Here is a 17,216-nt window from a genome sequence, read left to right on the forward strand (position 1 = left end):
TCATATATTTTTGATCTAGTTCGGGCCCGAGCCTAATGACCGATGAAGTTTGAATATTCAGCTTGAGCTTAGTCTCCAAAATTATTCTTTTCCATAAGAACTCTAAAAATATTAATTAGAGCAAGATCTTAAGACGGGCTCAGGTCCAGGCCCGAAGCCCAGCCGATCAAAAGTCCAAGTATTCGAAATGAGCTCGGTTCCGAAAATTTTTTTTCTCCATCGCACTCTAAAAATATTAATTAAAACAACAGCTTAAGATTATCATATTAATTAGAGTAAGAAATTAGGATTATCAGATTAATTAAAATGTATTCTAATAAGAGGGGAATGTGATTTTTCTCGCGACCCGCGAGTCGCGACTCTTCCATACGCTTCTCCCATCAGGCAGCCGTCTCCTCCTCCTCCTCCGCGGCCTTCCGAGCGGCGGCGGCCTGCAACCGGGTGACGGCGACCATCTGAGCGGCGTCCTCCTCCTCCTCCTCCTCCATCGGCGTCGTGGGTGAGTGTGAAATACGATGGTGGCCGCGTTACCGAGATCCGCCTCCCGGCCACCCGTCTCGTGGGTCAGATCCCCGCCAGAACCCTCGGCAACCTCGCCGCCCTCCATGTGGCGAGCTTCCGCCTCAACGCCCTCTCCGAGCCCCTCCCGCCGGACCTCGCCGGCTGCAAGCAGCTCCATATTGTACACCTCCAGGGGAACCGTTTCTCCGGTAAGATCCCCGCGGACCTGTTCTCCCTCGACAACCTGGTTCTACTCGATCTCACCATCGACAACTTCACCGGCGGCGTTGCGGAACGGGAGGGAGATGCCGGATGGGTTAGACCGTTAGAGTTAGGTGTTTTTTTTTTTCCCTCTCTTTTTAATCTTCTTTATAGAGGGAAGAGATATGGTGTGGGCCGGCCCAATTGGATTCGTGCCGGGCTCGGTTCGGCCTCGGCCTAGAGTTGCCTAAGTCCGGCCCGAAGGCCGATTAAAGAATTGAGAACCGGGCTCGGGCAGGAGAGTGGCCCGACCCAGCCCGGCTTGCTTACAGCGCCAACCGGGGGTGAAAGGGGGGCGGATTGCTTGGTGGCCGGTGCAGATGGTGGCGAAGGGCTTAGTGGTTGGAAATGTTGGAACGAAGAAGAAATGGGGAGAGAGGAAATGGGAAGAGAAATACCTGTATCTCGCAGGGTAAGAAGCCAGGACGCCGGTGATGAGGAACTGACGCCGGTGATGCTGTTGAGGCTGGTGATGCCGGTGAGGCAGGTGATGCCGGATGTTGAGGTGGATATAGTAAGGAGGTTTGCATGCAAAGGAGCTGAGTAGAAGAGAAGCGTTCGGTGGTGAAAGTTTAAAAGGACTGTAAAAAAAAAAATCTTTGCCATATTTGAGGTCAAAGATTTTCTGAGAGAGGAGTGGTTGTTCTGATACAGATTACTTAAGAAAAGAAAAGCTGGACGTTCTTTAGTTGGCAGCTGAGGGGGGAGTATTATGTTTTTTTGGCAGACTTGGGGGGTTTTTGTTGGGTGGGGGGGAGTATTATGTTTTTTTGGCAGACTTGGGGGGGTTTTGGGGGAACGTTGTTTTTTTTTTTTTTTTTTTTTTGGAGTTCTTGGCTGCTAGATGGGAGAGAAAAAAAAAAAGAAAAAAAATACATAAAAAAATTCTTGTTTTATCATTTTTCATGAGTGGTTAAATCTTTTGTTCGGTTCATGGGATTTCTAGCTTGGTTAGCATGATTGTGAGACCAGGTTTGTAATTCTAATATTACTCTTTATTTGAATATCTATGTTTCTTTGTTTTATTATTGATTTGTTACGTAGATTAATTGATTAAGAGGCTTATTAATTGATTGTCTATGTGATTGAATGCTAAACTAAGTTTTTAACCCGTAATTGTTATGCAACTTGGTTAAAATAGCACTTAGGCAAAATGATTATGATCCCAGTTTTCGTTGCTTGTTTAAGGGGAAACATAGAATGAATTAAATAATTTGTGCTTCTTAAATTGTTGATCATTATTAGCTTCGTCTTAGTATATAATGCTATCAATGAATTCATGAGGATTGCTTAATACCAATTGGTTTATTGATAAGAATTTAATTTGGGTACTGGGTTTGAATTAATGAATGTAGGGAAGATAAGATTTATCAAGCTCCTGGGTAAATTCTTGGCAAGTATTCGAAGAGAGAATAATATATTCATGTGGCAATGATCAATCTGCAACCTAGCACGAACTCCCTTGAATCGAATATGTTTTGAATTGAAGTTTTTTTTTCTTTCTTAATTACATTTTATTTTAATTGTTTCTTTGATTTCACATTTGCTTCAACTTTTTTTTTATTTTGCTGTTTGAGGGTCACTGGCACGCTACATCTATCTGTCAAATATTGTTAAGTAGGTGAAAACACGTCCTCCTTCTGAGGATTAAGGACTTCGAATTTACTAATGAAAAGGCAGTGAAATAGCATAACAATGAATAAAATGCTAGTTCTACCCACAACTTCAGTTTTCTTTTGGCTTAGGAATTCTATTTAAAAATTACATCTCTATTCATCAGAAGCTTCTATTCAGTGTAACGGATTGATAATAAAGGCCATTCTGTTTCCATCTCATGGTAGCCCGTTATTAAGTGTTTGTTAGCATTATTCCTCAACAACAACATCAACTCCACTTAACAAACTTGTTCAACACGATCTAATAAGAGAAGGATTCAACTCCAAGGGAACATACGAGGGGATTGGTACCATATGTTTATGGGAATTCGGCACTAACACATCAAAGTAAAGATCTGGTCCATTGTATCCACCGAACTGGCTAATATTATCCCATATATGATATCACTTGGTTTATGCTTTCTTGAGACAGCATTAAACTATGTATTTCTTTAATAGAAATAGATAAAAATCCAGCTTGTTGACTGGAAACTTGCTTTTATATTATTATTACTTTTTTTCGAAGTAATTTCTTTTGCAGTTTAATGAGTATGACACTCTGAAAAATAGCAATATTATTTTGGAAAAGCACATGCTTCAAGCAGAACCGCATTCTCCCTTGAATCTTGATGATTTGTATATTTATAAATATATCTGGACCAGGCCTGGTAGGAAAATTCTGTTTGAATTGCCGGCATAAGAACTTCTTGTGGCAGATCTCTTTTTAAGAAGTAGCCTTCCGGGGTGCTCCGTTTCAAATATTCAAAGGTTTTTAATGCATGCTTTCTATACGTTTTTGTTGATGTACAGTTTTTTTTTTTACTTGAGAAAGAATATCCATACTTCAGTTTTCTAGCCTCATGAGATGTGCTCCTACATGGAAGATGATTTGTTTGAGCAAAACCTGGTTTGTTTCTTAGTAATTGTATTTTTCTTAGTGGTTTACCATACCGGTTTCAGTATTTGTGCTACTGCTTTGCTGCTATAGTGTTGATATAGGCTAATTCATGGTACCAATGCTCATTACATCCCCAATAATACTAGGTTTGCTATCTGATTTCTGCAGTATAGAGCTGCTTGTCACTGGGTGATATTGTCGAGTACGCGAACCATGGTCTTTTTACATGCATATTTGAATATTTGTGTAGAAAAATGATTTATATGTTGGGTTGCTGTTAGGACCACTAACATGGTCGAACATGTGAAGGCACAGGTTGAATCTAAAGACTAATATTTGTTGGCTTTATGTCAAGCATAAGGATAATGTGGTATTACTTCTTAACCTGTGATGGTTTTGTTTATTGTGAAAGAGGTTAACTTAGACTAGGTGAAAAGGCCTTGAAGTATAATGGATTCTACAATACCTTCTATAACAATGTCAGTGGTAAAATACCTTTGCTTGTCGGTGGATGCCCTACAACAATGGTCAATTCTTAAAGTTAAAATGTTGGAATAGATTGTAATGCCATAGGCACTGATCTTTTTCTTTTTTGTGATTGTAAGGGAGGCAAGAAGTCACCAGATATATAACCACTATTCACTACCTCAATTAGTCACATTAATTGATGAACAATGTAACTGTTTTCTGTCACTTGTATTTTAGGTTTCTCCTTTGGCCTTGCATTAGTTTTATGTTTATTAGATGTAGATTGTTCCTTATATTTTGATGATGATATGTTAATCTTTGCAAACTTTGGCTCTTGAACCGTTGTTACAAGCATGTTGATAATGCCAGAAACAAATGAAATTATTCATCTCTTTTTTTGTAACATGACAAATTGATTTACCTTTAACTTACCTAATGAGTTTGGATCAAAGTTGGAATCTTTTCTTTTTATGAATGAGTCTAATTATTACTTCTCTCTCTCTCTCTCTCTTTCTCTAATTATTATTAATTTGGCTCTATATGGGGCAAACTTGTGTAAGGTCGACTGGATTCAGGCTCTGATCTAATTAGATCAAAACTGAACAATAGGGGTCGTAAGTCAATGATCCAAGTTATTGGATGTGATCTACTATCTCAAAACTGTTTGCACACAAAAAATCATATGATTTGGAGATTGCTAGTCTATGCATCAAGCTATTAAAAAATATATTTAATTTAATTTTTTATTTAAGACCGTTGAATTTTTGACTACTTGATGCATAGATTAGGAGTTTTCAAATTATATGATTTTTTATGTACAAATAATTTTGAAGTAATAGATCATATTCAACGACTTGAATCATTGATGTAGGATCTCTATTATAGAGTTTTGATCTGATTGGATTTAAGTCCAAATTCGATCGATTTGATTCTAATTTGACTCGATATATATATTGCGTGCGCGCACGCGCGCGAGAGAGAGATAGAGAGAGAGCCTATATTAGTATCTTTAGTTGAGCTCAATTGAGTGAAGGATGACTACAACATATATCAGTATTCTTTTGTACAATCTGAGTTGCAATTTATTTTAGCTATTTTTCTCTCGGTTTCATTGTTGTGGCTGTCAACATTTTTCTCACTCGTGTTCCTCATTTTTATGTACGTATAGCCATAATGCTTGCAAGTTGTTCTTTTTTATTTTTATTCCCACTAGCAACATGCGGTGTTTACAGGATATATAACTTCTGCTATTGGTCACTTCAAACGGTCTGTTACTAAGCTTTTAAATTTGAATGTACTTTGCACATTAACAACCACCTGATGTGCTCTTAATTCTGTGATGCAGTTGCTTTAGGAGCATATTTCTTTGCTCTTATTATTTTCTTCATTATTCGTTTTAACTTGCAGGGTATACGGAAACCATTAGCGGATTCATATTTTGTGAATGCAATTGCCTCCTGCTGGAAGCGTGACGTCTGAGGGTCTTTTGTCGCATCTTTTCAATATATGTTATACTCAACTCTATCCTTCGGAATGAATCCTCGAGTTTGGTTTCTGATTCGGTGGAACTTTTAATTGCAAGTGTATATATTGCTTTCTAAGCTGAACTGACATGCCAGCAATACGAGCTAATTGATTGTCTGAGACGAGAAACATGACCTTAAAGGTTGAAGGTTGATGTAGTTTGGATATATATGTATATATATATTTTTCCCTGTTGAATGTGTATAGATTTAAGTTTGGATGGCCATGAAAGGAGTTTGATATTGACTAGTGGGGCCTTGATACTCTAACTAGTTTACATGAAGGGTTTTTTATGCACAAGTAGTTTGTTATTAAAATAACTATTAAAACTAAGATTTTTTTTTTTTTGTTTTAACATGAAGGTTTGATCGATGATTAATGATGATGTATAAATTTATTATTTATTTGATTAAATTCATGAGCTATCTATCATTCTTTTTGTACTCGTTTGACCGGTTATTCTTTACCAATATGAACAACTAGTTACTAGTTTTTGTGAAAAGGCTAATTACTTTGTTAGTTTCCCTCTCTGCTTTGCAACCAGTCATATAATAGTTCATGCACTCTGGTGTGGAGCCAATGGAGCGGCATTATCTTCTGTATGTAATAGTTAACTCAATAGGTGGTCATGTGTGATGCTTGCTAAGAAAGTTGCACATGCTGTATGTATTTGAAAAGCATGAATGGCGTAAAAATGTCTTACAAGTCGTGAAACTCAAAAACTTGGGCATGAAAGCCTTGGAAAGATGATTTCACCTTCATGTGATCGGGGGCGCAATTTGGGTTGGGCAATTCCAACCCACCTACCCCACATGCTCATGAGATGGGGATTGTTAGATTTACAAATTTAAGTTTTGGTTGGCCTCAACATGGTCTCAGCCTAGCCGTTGTTTGGGTTTTATTAGAGTTGCATGGTGTTCGAGAGGGTTGGTTCGGATTAATAAAATCCCGGTCTTAGACAAGTTTTTTTGATTGGTTTATGTTTAGAAAATTGATAAATTAGATCAGATTTAGGTTTGCTTCAATCCAAACTACCTGTTCGAGTCACAGGCTCGAATAACCCTTCCTATGATGATAAAATTGTATCCCATAGCTACCATCCTATTTCATAGTCCTTATGAGAGAAGACTGACCGAATAGGTGTACATTAAAAGCCTCAAAGTTTAGGAGTGTATGTTAAGCTCCAAGACTTTTTTATTAATTTAAAAATAAAAACTAAATAAACACATGTTATTTTTTGCCTAATGAGAATGACAGTTAGAAAATAAACAAACCCTCCCATATGTTTTGTTAATAATTATGTTAAAGGATGTGAACAACCAAATGTCATCTCATGGGCGTCAGCTTAAAAAGATTAAAAAAAAAAAAATGGAAACTAGGACCTTGAACTCCTTTGATATTAATTAAGAACTCATTATTTTCTAGGACTACAGGAGTAATATAAAAAATCTCACTGCAAAAAGGCTCCTTATTCACCTTCATAAATATATAATGTATATCCATATTACAACGCAATTTCTGATTTAATTAACTTTTGTGTCACTGCTGTTTTGCACCTCCTTCACTCGAGTTCAAGATAGCGTGGCTGGATCCTTCGTACCCATCTACTGTTGGATGACTCATTGCATAGATCTCAAAGTGATCGTTGAATGATCTAATAGTAGTTGGAAGAAATAAGTTCTATCCTACTTTGCAAATCCTCGATAATTAAGGTAAATATTTCTCTTATCCAGAGAAGTTAATTGTCACTTTGAGTCTATTGCCTAAGAAATCAAGTAGTAGGGGTGGAACTGGGCCGAGGAATATATAAAAATTTTGGCTCGAGCCGACCTGAGCCCGACAGAAGATCTTTGGGCCAGCCCAAGCATTGTTCAGCCCAAGTCCACGCCTACCCATTCCTTTCCCTCCACTTCGTTCTCCGCTGCCACAACCGAGACCGCCTTCAAAACCCTCTCCAGCACCTTCTTCTCTGTCAACTCCTCCATCCCCTCCAATCTACAATGGCCCGCCACCGTCGCCGCCGATCATAGGCTCCTGCAACGCTCAATCATAGGCTGCCATCTTTCGAAGCTCTGATCTTCTCCGTCATCCCTCTCCAACTCTCAATGGCGGTGCACTCGATGGGGTTTTTATCCTCTCTGGGCCGATCAGCGGCGGGTGCTCTTGAGCCTGCTCGATGCCTTGCTTTTCTCCGGCCACTCATGAAAAGAAGAATAGGTATCTCAAGGAGGCTCTGGAGGCCATTCCTCTTCTAACGAAGCCTCTCGGAGAAAAACTACCGCCTTGGGTACTCTTCTCCGATCCGTTGTGCCTTTTCGACCCCCCTCCAGAGCTTCACTATCCGACGAAGCAAGCCCAACAATGTGCCTCATCCAAAGGAAATGAAGAACGACGGAGTAAAAGAATACAATCGGGTTGCAGTGGGGTTCGGGATCGGGTTGGGCCAATGATAAGTCGAGTCTGGCTTGAAAATGAAATGGGTTATATTTTTAGCCCAACTTGGTCCGATTTTGTTTAGGCCTAACTTGAAGCCCGACCTGCAAGCGGGTCACTCAAAGCCCATCGGGCCAGCCCGAGCCATTTTCAGTCTTACTTACAGGATACTAGAAGAGTTTAACATAATCGGCCTATTATTTCCATCTTTGCTGGTGGCAGACATCCTAGCCACCATGTAAGATGTTTTGCGATCTAACCATGGAATGCATGTATTGGACATCGGGGAGACTGTCATACGTGCATTTTCATTGCAGAGAAATTTTTTGTATATCATATTTGATGTAGAAAAAATATACCATCTATTTCATTAGGCCATGTAGCTACCATTTTTAATACGCATTTCATGCTTGTAGTTTCACTTTTTTATTTGAAATTTGGAATAATGAAGATACCTCTTCTTTTCTGAAAAAATTATGGCTTCCTATAACCATATTATGACATTCTGCATCAAATTATAACTTCCTGCATAGGATGTCATAATTTTTCTTTCAGAAATCATAAAAAGAGTAGGATATTTTTATCATTTTAAAATTTATAAAATATATAAATTTTTAAATAATGAAAATATCCCTTCCTTTCTTATGATATCATAACTTTCTGTGCAGGATGTCATAATGTGGCCACAGAATATTTAATTTTTTCAAAAAAGGAGAGACATTTTCATCATGCAAAATTTTAAATGAAAAAGAAGAATTGCCGATATTAAATGCGCATTGAAAGCAGTGGCTATGTGGTCCAATCAGATGGAGCAGTATATTTTTTTTACATAGGTGCTGTGTCAAAGAATTTCTCTTTCATTATATAAAAGATATCGGCCATGAGGGTAATACGAGCATATTTTGTATTCTAATTCATATACTATTTGCCTTTGGTGCATTGGCTTAGATATCCATCAATTTTTTAATATTACTTTTTAATATTATATTTTATAATAATATATTATACTAAAATATCAAGTTATTATTGTCCGATAATAGCAATGTATTATATTATATATAAGATAATATTATAGATTATTATTATTATAATATATCATTATATTATTATTATAGGATTAGGAGTATGCTAGGAATGGAATATAAAGATTATTCTCTCGATTGATGGAAAAATGACTTGTCTATCTCGTAGATAGATAATTTTTTTTTTATTTCATAGATAAATATTATTTATAAAAAAAATCATTCATCCATTTGGAGAAGCATGAGAAGATGGATAATTGTTGATTTTTTTTTTTGGTTTTGTTGGTGAGAAGGTTGAAAAAGTTGACCATTTTTTTTTTCTCCGGGATGCTCTCTCCGTGGATTAGTGCCTGTATTCGTTGGATTTTTTTTTTTTTGACCCCATACTGCATCCTCCTGAATGCCCCCCCAATCCCTGCACCTTTGCCTCCCACTGGCCACAAACACCACCTGGGCCTGTTTGAGTTCTTTTGAAGGTGAAAGCCCTCGAGCCCCCTTTCCGTGAGGATCCCTCATGGTTGGATTGCCCCAACTTCTACCACGACCTGGAGGACATTCTCTTCAAAGAGGTGGGGAAGAGGAAGGGGAATGTGATGTGGTTGATCCACTGCCCGATGAACATCTTTGGCTTCTCCCCATCCAGTCTCATGAATTTGGTGGGGATGCTGTGTGTCTATGTTGCCATTTGCCGGCGAGAGGTGTCTGGGGAACACAGTGGCTTACGAGGGGTTCAGCGATGCCTCGGTCCCAACTTCATTGCCAAGCACCAGATTTGGACGAAGGTTGATCCGCATGCCAAAATGGAGGACTTCAATTATAGCAACAGAAATGTTTGAATTGGAAGAATTTGTTGCCATCATTGGTGAAGGCATTTGGAGTGGAGTGAGTCGGATACTGAGGGAAGGAGGCTCAATTCAAGTTGGCGGATGCGATGAAGGGGAAAGAAGCACCGGGGAAGACATGATGGTAGAGGACATGCTCGTGCTAGTGAAGTTGGAGGACGTTGGGAGCTGGTGGTTTGTCAATGTTGTGTTTGATGCAGAGGAGGACCACCTAGATAGCATGAACAAGAAAAAAGAGCATGGGTTTTTAGGACTCTGAAACACCGTATCTTCTTTCTATTCTTGGATTAAATGAGACTCAGGTTTGCAAGATTGTTCCTTAATATTGCTTTGGTTACACCTTTTGTCCTCTTTAATAGAGCTATCTATGAATTCCCCTTGCTTCATTTGCCTTTACTTCAGAGGCATGGATGGTTTGGTTGTATGAATCGTGTGGTTGTGAAAATGAAAGAATACGGGTAGAAAGCTCTTCTTGGTTGTGTTATTGGTGTCATAGCTGGTGAATCTTCTTGTTTGATTCGTTTATTTTTCAAAAGGGACATAGTTGATGGGTTTTGAAGTCTATAATGTAAGTTGATGAGTGGTGACATAAATAATAATAATAATAAAATTTATAGTTGTCTTGTTCAAACTCAATTGCAAGGCATGCTTGGTGTCACTTCTATTTCATGTTAAGGGTTGGACGTTTGCGTTGGTGGGCTATGTATAAAATATTTTGATGTCAAGAAGTACTAAAAGAAGGGCCACAAGGCACTAGCTACGATTATGCATAAAATTTGGATCCCTAAGCTTTACAGGTACTTGTTATGAAAACTTTTAGATTGCACATAATATGTAGTATGAGAGAAAAACACTTGCGAAATTATGAAAAATTAAAATTTTTGAGATTACGTGGGATTAATGCTCATTTACTGTTAGAAGTACTACAATAAAAATAGACTTAGGCAATGGCTAAAAGGCACTACTTGAAGGCCCAAAAGCATTGTTCAAGGATTTTGGCAGCAATTTTCATGAGATCATTGCCTAAACTCAAAAGCAATGATTCTCATTTAAGATGTAGTCTAAATAAGGATTTTTAACAAAATAATGTTAATTTTAAAATATTTTACTAAAATAATACTATTTTCAAACTATTTATGAGAGTAGTGCCCCAGACAAAATTACCCCATCATAGGGCGACTTTCTGTACTGACTCAGTATATCCAACACCAAATTGAGTAGATGTATGAACAAAAAAATCGCCTTATGTTAGGATGGCTATATCGATCGTCCTATTATAAAGTGACTCTGTAAGTTATTTTACTGTAGGACAACTATATGAGTCATCCTACCATAAGGTAATTTCATCAAAGTCAAAAATACTTCAAAACCCGAGACCCCTTTTCCACTCGAGACCTCGCTCTGTCTCCCTTTTCCTCTCATGCACAGTCGCCCTACCATAAGGTGATTTCCTCAGAGCCTAAACCCACCTTAAAACTCGAGACCTCTCTCTCTTCCTCTCCCTCTCATGCACCCATCTCTCTCTCCCTCTCCCTCTCCCTCTCTCTCTCGTGCATCCCTTGTGGGCGACCAGCTTTCCCTCTTTCTCTCCCTCTCTCCCTGTCCCTCTCCCTCTTGTGCATGAAGCCGAGCAAGTCAGCTTTCTCTCTCCCTCTAGTGTGTGCAAATGAGCAACAACTTTCCCTCTCTATCTCTCTCTCCCCCTCTCCCTCTCGTACGTGCGGGTAGCCTCTCCCTCTCCCTCTCATGCGTGCGGACAATCGGCTCTCCATCTTCGATCATCTACAGTGGAGTATTAGGAGGTAAGGCATTTATTTTATTTTTTTGTTTGTTATTCTTGTATTTTTTCTTTTTGTGGTAGATATATGGGGAAAGAGAGCACCTGAGGGAGATTGGAAGGGCTTATTAGGTTCCATTTGGTGTGGTTCTTTGAGATTTTAAGAGCTTAATTTTAGGACTTGTTCTATAATTTTTGGGTTGGATCCATGGTCAGCATTTCAATATTAGGACTTTCCCTATAGTAAGATGGGTTGGATCCCTTCATTACCGAAGATCTATCTATCAAACTTAGAGACTCAAGTTTGAAATGTATCTGCCATGCATTTCAAACTTAGGGATTCATTTTAAAAAATATGCCTTACAATTTGTATATTTGTGCAATTAGTTCTCACAATAATTTTTAAAAAATGGATCCAAAACTTACCACTGTTATCTTTTATTTGGATGGAAAGATCAATCGTGATGCTAACATTGTATATTATGATGGTGGAAGGACCTGAATGGCCATGATAAATCGTAACGTAATATATCAAGAACTTGTGCGGGTCTGTTGTGCTGTCACTAGATGGGATCCCAATCAATATGTAGTTTTTCTAATATATAGATTTTTAATTTATATGGTTGGACAATATTTGGCTGTACCTATTGAAGACGATCACATAATGTATACCATCTTGGGCATCTCATCATAAGGGATGTTTATGGTAGTTGAAATTTTTATCGAGCTGGCAGCAATAAGAGTTTTGGATGGTGGTGAATGACATATAAGTGTGTCTTAGTTTGTATTTGCTCCATTTGCACAGTCAGGCATGGGGAGATCTCTACTTAATGCATCTCCAATGATCGATAAAATTGGGTATGAGTATGGAGGCACCTTTTTATGTATGGTTGATAGACTAGCTGTATCCATAACTGATAGTCATCAGTACATGGTAGGGGAAGAGTGTATATCAACAATGGAGTAACGCTGCATTTGATAATGCAGGGGCCGATCCTAGTTATGTGACAGCTACCATAGAGCATGTGGAGCATGAAGCTAATGATCTTGTATCACTTAATTAGCCACATGCATGCCATACCTAGATTGGAGGATTGGGAACCACAGCAGTCGATACAATTTTGTTCAAAAATAAAATCACTGTTAATTATGATTCTAATCCTACTAATAATGAAGATAAGGATGATGATGCAAAATTGGATGGTAGTGATAGTAAGGAGTCCAGTACAGAAGAGGATATTCCACCTCACGAGATGTCTCTTGTTCCTAAATTTGGACAAGTTGATGCATCCGATGATAATGAGGTTGCATCCCATGGAGCATTGCCAGAATATCTATTTTTTAATGAAAATAAAGAGTTAAGAAAGGGAATGATATTCAGGTTGAAAGAACAGGTCCAACGCACCGTGAAATAGTATGCCATTCGCACCCACCATCCTTTCAAAATCATTGAGTCAGATAGATTTAAATGGAGCATTGTGTGTAAACAGTCTAATATTTATAGTTGGCATCTCCATGCATTCATTCGGATCAAGATGCAGTGATGAAAGATTATAGTATATAAAGGGTCACTCACATGCTTGAATATAGATGTGATGCGAGATCATCCACAGCTTGATGTATGCATGATTGCCGATATCATTAGAGAATCAATTAGAGCAGAAAATCTATATCCATATCAGCCTGCCAGACTTATGTATGTGATACATGGTAGTGCGAGGCATCTTACAAAAAGACGTGGATAGCTAAATAACTTATTATAGATGAGCTATTTAGAGATTGAACGGAGTCTTATAACACATTGGATCTTTGACTAGTTGCAGTTTGTCATGCCAATGAGGAGACCATGATAGATTTTACAAAAATTTCTACAATAGAGGCAAACATAGAGGTATTCTATTGAGTTTTTTAGGCATTTGGTCTATGCATTCAGGGCTTCCAATTCTACATCCCACTGATTAGTATCGACGCAATGCATCTATACGGCCAATATAAAGGTACTCTCATGATAGCTGTAGGAAGGGATGGAAATAGAAGTTTCTATCCTCTAGCATTTGTCATTTGTGAAGATGAGATCATAGTAGTTAATCATGATTTTTATAGTATTTGCACCATTATATGGCACGTGACTGTATGGAGATTGGTATAATTTCAGACTGACATAAAAGAATATTAGCTACTATTTTAGATAAATCTGTTGGATGGACAGCACCATATGGGTATCAGAAATTATGTTTTAGACATATTGAGGCTAACCTAAATGGTCGATTCCATGATGCGATATTTTTGGCTTATTTTTATCAAATTGCAAAGCAAAATCAATCCTGAAAGTTTGATCGAAGCATGCAACATATTGAGACAACATGGCCCAATTACTTTCAATATCTGAAATCATATCCACTTGACGATCTGAATAAATGGTTGTTGGTACATGACATGACTGGATATAGGTATAAAATAATGAATACTAATCTATCTGAAAGCTTCAATAAGATGTTGAAGGAGACTCATTGCCTATTACCGCTCTTGTTCATCTTTTTTTCGAATGCTTGTCGAAGTGGTTTAGCATCAGATATACTATAGCAGCATGAAGAAAAGAGACAGGAAGGATATTCATAGATAAGATTAGATGAAAATCAAATAGATGCCAACTGAAGTCTAAGGAGTATGGTGTAGTTAAGTACAATAACCAACTGGATTTGTATAAGATTCAGTTGAGATGAAGGTATTATAGCCCCGATGAACCTAATTATACACATGCACTCTCATTTACTCCAACATCAAGGAGATTTATTGTTTGGAGCACGTGATGCAACAGTTTGGCATGTATCAAGGTATCTCCCCACCATGCGACACTGATGACGATCTCCATAATTTTGATCGATGAAAGCGGCATCACCACGATTGGGGTAGTGAGCATTGGGATCATATTAACGCATGAGAGTAGCGGAAGGATTTGATTGTGGATGGCACCCCATGCTCCCATGATGGATTATTATGATCCATATCTGATGTGGTACAGGAGCATCACTAGACGATTTATCTTGCCATTGATGAGTTAGCGGCTCAAAATGAGGTTCCATCCTTCGAACAGCGTGATGGACATTGTGATAAGTATATTTTACTTTTGCCCTACTTTGTTATGTTGTTATGAATAATATTTATTTTCTTTTTATAGTAATAGTTTCAGAGGATCACGACACTATACCATCAAGTAAGGAGCGACTCTCATTCAGTCATTGTTGGGTGCAAGGACCGAGCACTTATCGATGTTATGGATAGTCTCATCAATACTATATGAGTCGTCTCTAAAGATAGATGACTTCATACTATGCCATCGATGGATGATCCAAGTACCTTGTCATATGCTTAGCACACCTTATACCTGGCTTCTCGAACTTCGACCGACCCATAGATGATACATCTATACCACATAGGATGAATGAGCTGGGAGACACATCGTACCAATCCGGTGAGCAATACATCGACCTATGCATGGGAGGATCAAAAGCAGGGGTAGATGAGGGTTTCCTAATGTAGATATTAGGCACATATTGATAGGCTGAGCGTGCTAGCATCTCTCTCCCCACCAATTGATACCATGTTTGAGCCATCACAATCACGGCTAAAGGTGACACATGTTTACGAGAGGCGAATGCGAAGGAGGTCTCAGTATCTTGATATATATACCTCTCGATAGTTGTATACTTATATTTTTTTTTTTGCTGACAAATTTTGTAATGATCAACTATTTTGAATGCACATGTTACAATTTTTATAAATCTAAATGCACATGTTAGAATTTTGCTATCATTATGTTATTATTCAACGACTAATTTAATCTTTTGATGATATATATACACCTTATGCAAATGTAAATCCACATACATACATGTGAATGATAATCTATGACATAGCGCATGGTAACCCCATTAACTATATAACTTCATCAAATGGAACAAAGTAGAGAACACCCTATTAAGCATTTGCATCCTTGTAACAATACAGTCTTGTATTAATATTAGAAATGCTTTATTTAGAATCATGCTGAGTTGTTAGCTATCAAGCTTGTAGAGATGGCTGAGACGTGTTTGAGTTGCACACATCATGATAAGTATTTTGAGCTACTTTGTCACAGACAGCAGTGGAATACCTTTTGAAGAACATAATCCATCATGTACAATAGCTACAGTTGTTGATGCAATCCCACTACATTAGAAAACTATTTTTTAGAGCTAGTCTTGTATTTAAGCAATAAAGAAAATTTCAATAGCAAAGACAGGCATCCACGAAATAACCACACTGGCTCAAAAATATTATTCGAAACATAAGTGGCATATCAACAATATGTATAAGTTGCCAAAAATAAAAAGCCAAAAATGATAACTATAAAGTATAATTTGGATGCTTTTCATGACCGTGTCTTATTAAGAAATAGAAGATATGACAGTTAGGCAGCAAAAAAGAAAAGGCTTTTTGTGTTGGCTTATGGCACCATAGGGGTCGACTCTTGTGCCAAGTCACCGCTGTGCCACAAGTTGGAATAGGAATTGAGGGCATTTCACAGTCGTCCTATGATGGAATGACTTATAGAGTCGCTTTACAGTAGAGCAACTTGTAGAGGTGCCCTATAATAGGGTGACTTATAGTCTCACCCTATAATAGGACGACATTGTTTTGCCCACCTGTACCCCAAGCTGGAGTGAATAGTGATGAGTCAGTATATAAAGTCATCTTATGATAGAGCGACTTTATTTTGGACAGTATTTTCGTAAATAATTTTGAAAGGACATTATTTCGATAATTTTTTTTTAAAATGGGCATTATTTGGGTAAAAAAATTCTCTAAATAACCATTACCTAACAAAATGTTAGATAGCAATTATCTACTAAATAGGGAAAATGAATGTGACAAAGAAAAGGCAGTAATTTTTTTGATATTTTGGGTACCATTTTCCTCATTTAGGCAACAGAACTTTTTGATACATTGGCAATTGTTATTAATTATGCACAATAATTTATTATCATTTTTGACAATAGTTATTTTTACATAGGTGACAATTTTTTAGAGTATTTGGTAGCGGTTTTTCCAATTTAGATAACATTGATTCATATCCAAGTAATAGTTTTATGAAGATTTTGCAACATTTCCTTCTATTTTAGATAGTTAGTTTTCACATTTAGGTAATGATATTGATAAGCTTAGGTAGTAATCTTTTATGCTTAGGCAGTAGGTTTTTTCTATATTTAGGTAATGATTTCATATCGCTTAACCAATGATGACAATGTTATGATTATAGGTAATGATTAGGAGTTTTGGCAGCTTTTTTTGTCTTTAGACAATAGATTCCTACTAGTACATATCCTATTTTAAGCAATAATTCATGACCATTACATATTTCATTTTTATGCTTATTGAACATTTTAAAATAGTTGTAGTAATGGCAATATGCTGTTGCACATTATTTGCTCAATAGCCTATATTTCCTAAATATCATTAGATCATAATAGCACATAATGATTGATTATATTTAAAAGACTTTCATCACAATAAAGTCTTAATGGTTTACAAATATAATATTTAGTCTATAACTAAATATACCATCAACATTCAACAATCAAAGTCCTAAAAAATATAAGAAATGATATTTAGTAATCAAAATCTCTCCTTAAGTGATCCTCTCCATACTATGATGAATGTTCTTCTATCATGATGGTTGTTCGAAAAATTTTAGATTGCACATCGTGTGTGCAGTACAAGAGTAGAAATACTTGAGAATATTGTAAAAAATTAGATTTTTTGAGATTAGATGAGAATTTAATCCCTACTTTCCAC

General features: G+C 37.3%; 1 long non-coding RNA gene and 1 pseudogene across 1 annotated transcript; both read left to right on the forward strand.

Annotated features, from left to right (window-relative positions):
* The first annotated feature begins 316 nt into the window (after nt 1–316).
* LOC140853368 (uncharacterized) lies at nt 317–5,498 on the forward strand. Its single transcript, XR_012136362.1, has 2 exons — nt 317–710; nt 5,191–5,498. It is a non-coding gene; the product is annotated as an uncharacterized lncRNA (long non-coding RNA).
* A 3,591-nt stretch (nt 5,499–9,089) lies between these two features.
* On the forward strand, nt 9,090–9,899 carry LOC140853146 (3-oxo-Delta(4,5)-steroid 5-beta-reductase-like; annotated as a pseudogene).
* Nucleotides 9,900–17,216: the final 7,317 nt, after the last annotated feature.

This window comes from Elaeis guineensis, chromosome 13, assembly GCF_000442705.2.
Source record: "Elaeis guineensis isolate ETL-2024a chromosome 13, EG11, whole genome shotgun sequence".
In the NCBI taxonomy this organism is placed as follows: Eukaryota; Viridiplantae; Streptophyta; class Magnoliopsida; order Arecales; family Arecaceae; genus Elaeis; species Elaeis guineensis.